The sequence below is a fragment of the Primulina huaijiensis genome, unplaced genomic scaffold (genome assembly GCF_012295235.1).
Source record: "Primulina huaijiensis isolate GDHJ02 unplaced genomic scaffold, ASM1229523v2 scaffold208054, whole genome shotgun sequence".
Taxonomy (NCBI): Eukaryota; Viridiplantae; Streptophyta; class Magnoliopsida; order Lamiales; family Gesneriaceae; genus Primulina; species Primulina huaijiensis.
Genome location: NW_027355112.1, coordinates 1 through 5,129, shown reverse-complemented (window position 1 = coordinate 5,129; position 5,129 = coordinate 1). Strand labels below are relative to the sequence as shown.

General features: G+C 36.5%; 1 long non-coding RNA gene across 1 annotated transcript; it reads left to right on the top strand.

Moving 5' to 3' along the window:
- Nucleotides 1-2,335, top strand: LOC140966815 (uncharacterized). The gene is made up of 2 exons (XR_012173441.1): nucleotides 1-106; nucleotides 431-2,335. It is a non-coding gene; the product is annotated as an uncharacterized lncRNA (long non-coding RNA).
- The last annotated feature ends 2,794 nt before the right edge of the window (nucleotides 2,336-5,129 follow it).

The window sequence follows — 5,129 nt, the reverse complement described above, 5'->3', positions numbered from 1 at the left end:
TGTCATGGACTTGGGCCGGAAGCCATTGGCCAGGTTTCCCTCGGGATATTTCGTGTTGTCAAATCAACCGATAACTGCAGAGGATATTCAACGCCCAACTTCACAGGTAAGCTGATGTTTTTTCTTTTTTCCTGTTTTGGGTGAGAACTCTCATGTTATGTTTTTTTTCTTTTGGGTTTTCCGAGATTTTGATTGTTTGTTCTGGTCACCACTTGTCATTACTATATCGTGTGGAGTTGGCTTTGTTACGGGGGGCAGTTCCTTCCCTTGGTTTTTCTTCTTCATTTTCAGTTTTTACGCTGATTTCATTATTGATGATAAACTTTTATTTATTCTGGACATGTAGCTCAAGCAAGAGTGAAGAATTTTTTCCATACGCAACATATAGCGAAATATTACAATTTGCTAATGCTGATCTTACTTGTTACAGGTTGGAGATTTCGTAGTGGATAATCGAGCAGGCATCAGCAGAACCTTGCACCCGTATCATTAGAAATCGGAAAGGAGTGATAATTGGTTTAACTCGCCGAGTTGGTTGTGCAGTGTCCCGAAGTGCGAACTTATTGTGTGATTTGGTCAAAGACGGTGCTTCCTTGTTACTTATTGGGCCTCCAGGGATAACATTATTATGTGTTCATTGTTAGCTGCTTCATTCCCCATGCTAGTTTCATTGAGCATTAACAATACATGCATTGATTAAGAATCAGCGAAGGATACAGGAGTTATGATAATGGAGGTGACTTAGTTTTCAAAGAAAAATAGACGGATGAAAATTGGATTACAGTCCCTAGCAAGCCCTGTTAGTCCGCAATTGAAGATGGTTATTGTCACTTGAATTAACCATAAGTGATTAAGTTGGGCATGTTTTATTACCCTGAGTGATAGTGATTTCTGTTTTGGGCTGCCACATTACATGGGTTTTCGGGGATATCGAAGAGGAAGATTGATGCAAACATGGGAAACCAACCCCACGCTCAGTTGAAAATTGTTTAGGGCGAGCCAGCTACACAATTTTACCTGTTCAAGTACTAGCTTTCCATGTCAACTGTTCGCCCCTTCCCCTAATTTTTCTGCTCCTGGTCTAAATTTCCATAACTCATAAACTTCTCAATAAGTCAAGTTCATCTACATGATTGTTTTGTTTTTGAATATTCTGCAATATTGCAATTCTAGATCATGCAGTAAGTACCTTGCCTTGCAGGTTCTACATTCACCGATCTTTAACTTCTTTAGGCAAAATCTGTCCTCCATATCATTAAGGGCATCTATTGCTCATCTATCTATACACCAGAAATAAAAAACCATTTAAAGATATTGATTGTCCAATAATATTTAAAAGAATGGTTGTGGCCTGTTATCAATATTTATATTCATTCCTTTTTAGGTGGTGGGAAAGCAAAGGTCGGCATCCACATTAATATCCATACGAGGCTGAGGTTGCTTGAAATGCCGTGTGAATTATTAAAGATGCACTTTCGGAGACTTATTTTATTTCTTTAGTTATTTTGTGTATATTGTGAATCTGGGGTATTGTTATCATGTGAATACATAGATCGTAAACCTTCATTCGATTCGAAGCCGTTATTGATAGGCGCTCATTGTAAAATTTGTTTGATTTTGCATGCTGTTGCAATAGGTTTTCTTGTTTCAAAACGTGGTGAAGAGAGAAATTTAGTTGAGGTGTGTTGGGCTTGACGGCATAGTATATTTTGCGTTGCACAAATAGTATACAAACGAAAGAGAAATAGTAAATGCTTTAACGCATTAATTTGTTTTGCACTTAATAGTAAAAGTGCTAAAGCTTTTTAGAGCACTCATCTTTTGTATCTAAATAAATGACACGAGAGATTGATTGGTTTAATGGTATCATTAGTAACTTGGTCACTTGTGCTGTCATCCAATATTTTATGTTGTGGAACTAATGGGTATAATTATTTTTGTTCCTGTGTTGAACTGCTCACTTTTGACTCTTGGGATGCCAGGAATCTTTATACATAATCGTTATGATGTAGTGTTATTTTATATTTTTTTTGCCTTTTTATGTAAAGTCTCACTCTGAACTACTTGCCACCTGATTATTTGTTTGGCGGTCAAGCTATATTTTTGTGGCATCACGGGGCAAGTGTAAGTATTCAAGTCGAGGTGCAAGTAGAGCAGCTTTGAAAAGAAGGGTGTACCGCAACAACGATAAATTAGGAAATGCAGTATCCATATGATATTTGCAACAATTCAGAAGTCGCTTTCTGAAGTGTTTCGTTCCAATTGGTAGAACTGAAATTGGATGGTGTTCACCAATAGATCAAAAGTAATTGATGTGTGGATTAGTGGCCTTGGTTTTTTATGTAGGTTACTCGTAAGAGAAGCCAAACTCAGGTTAGATTCTTGCCTTTACATGCAACCCTTGGCGCATAGAAACAAACTAAGTGAAATCATGGCCCTTTAGAATATATTGGTTTTGGTGTATTGCAGAAAGGAATTTGGAATTTGAAGCCAGTATAGAAGCAGCTTAATGACCTCAATAGCCGCAAGGGGCCAAACAACTCTGACTAGGCTTGTTAGTGAAAATTTTGATGGCTGCAAAATATTATTTTATAAAAAGTATGTAATATTTACTACTCGCTGTCCCTTCTGCCTTCGTTTTTGAAATAAAAACAATCGATTACAAAAAGGGTTCTGCATATTTTTCTACCTGCCTAGCTAATATTCATTTAATACATGTAATGGATGGCGACGATCTTTATACCATTTGAATTTGATTAGAAAATGACAATAAACATCGATAATTGTAGACAATGGTACAAAGAAAAGTTTTGATCTTGTTGGAGTCAAGGTTGAGGAGATCGGGAGATGTAATGATTTAGATTTGTGTAATTTTGTTGAAAAACTGAACTTTGTTACACTTCTTATTTGAATTAGAAATGTTCCATACGTTAATACAAAACGATCGAAATACTTTTCATTTGATTCGTTTTTGAGTAATCGCAGTTGGCACTGTGTGATTGGGGACCGGAAAGGCGGTAAACTAATGCTGCCATCGCACAATTGTGGAGAAGGAAAACGCCTTTGATCCCCGTCGGCGATTGAATATATATAATCCCCTTTTTTGAGATCAAAGACTTTAAAATATGATCCTCAACCGGAAAGTTTTTCGCTATGATTGTTTATGGATATTCATAAATCGCCACCACAAACGTCCTATTTGGTATTTGCCGCCTCCTCTAATTAAAATATATTATCGTTTCTGATCACAGGAACTCTATATAAACCAACTCCTCATGCCTTAACCTTCACACACTAGAGTTTCGAAACTTCATTTTTCTGTATCGGTCTTCGAGCTATTTGTTTGGTGCCACATTGATGGCTAGTTTAAAGTTGTGGGTATGCTTGATGTTGGTTGCATTTTCGATCGTAAGCGAATCGCGTTCTCTTCATAAGGGGCACTCATTGCTCGAGAGCGGCCAAGAGATGATTAAAGCGAGGTTGGAGAGAATTGACACTGCTGAAAATGGGTATGAAACTAATCGGATTAGTCCTGGTGGACCTGACCCTAAACATCATTAGTCGTGCAATGCATGCACACGCTAAGAAAGAGAGAAAAAAAAAAGATTTTGTTTCTGATGATAATTTTTCGAGGAAAGCATGTGGAGGAACCCAACCAAGTATTGGGACTTTGAAGAGTCTTGTTTATGGTTATTTTTGTGTTTTAATTAATTAATTTTCACTCGTTAGCTTTTGTTTTCGTGGGTATTTTATTAATGCATGTAGTACTATTGCGACCTAATTTTGCATCATGTGAATTCTTTGCATGTATAAAGTTTCTCCTGTTGTCCACAGTTGTTTTAGATTTAAAAAAATGAATAAGCGACAACTCCAACTATTACATCATTATATTGCTTGTTGTTTACTGGGGACAAATTTTTTTTTTTAATCCCCGCCGGATAATAGGTGATCATCTCTGCATGCAAGGTTATGGCAAACAGTATGGAACCTAAAATCGAAATCACAATCGCGTAAAACAGTATGTCATTCTTACTTTCTACAAGAATTGCTTGCTTGTTCATCATTCACCGTGCGTCTTTTTATTCAACAGAAAATATATCCCCTTCATTTTACTTCGACAGACAATCCAAAAGTCAATGTATATCAGTAATATGAAAATCTATTTCGAAAACATGTGTTGGATGCAATAGAAATTTGTCAATGGCGGACCTTATACTTAAAATTTTGTCACATCGATATCTTTCATGGGTTACGCAGCGAATTTAAGACAATTGAGGATTTAGAATGTCAGATTTGATCCATGTAAGAAATTTTTTTTGTAAACACGTCTGATTGAACTGGGACTACAACTTCGGTCCCACAATCTCCGTTTTGCCGTTTTGGATTAAAATTCCTCGAGTAAAAAAATCCAATATTAAATGTGACTCACGGAGCTTGCAGAAAACTAACAGGTGGAACAAGGACATACCTAGCTTCAAAAATTATTTTAAAAAAATCCTCAAATTATAGGCATAATTTCTGTTTTCGTTGATTGAGGTTTATAGCATTTGAATTTCAATAATACGATTTATCCATTTTTTTTCTTCTGTTTTCAATTACAGACTCCCACCGCCATACCTAAAGTAGTCTAAGGTACAAGATCTTTCTCCGAATAGCATCTTACTAACTAAAAACGGCATCCTTTAGCATTACAAAATTAACATTTAAGGCCCAAACCAGGCTATTTGCTGAAGCCGGTGATCCCAGGCAATGAATTTTCAAATGACAATATTGAAATTAACAGCAAGTAGCAATGCCTGCTGCAATTATCTAACTTTCAAGTCTAAATAACTAGTAATCTCAATCAACAGCGGCATAATTCAAGACTCTACAACAAAACGCACATGCAGTTCCTTAGAATGTCTCATTTTTATTCTACGTATGTCTTGAGCCTAATTCAAGTAAAGGTATGGTAACACCTCCGTGTAGCAAGAAACACTTGAATAGGATACAAAATAGGCAAAAGACTCAAAATTGTGATAACATCTTGGTAATTGGATGGAGTTTGGCTAGCTGCCGTTTTAACTGCCATGAACAAATGCAATACCTTTTTCGATTGAACTTTTCAGTTCAGGCTTGAGAGCTTCTAG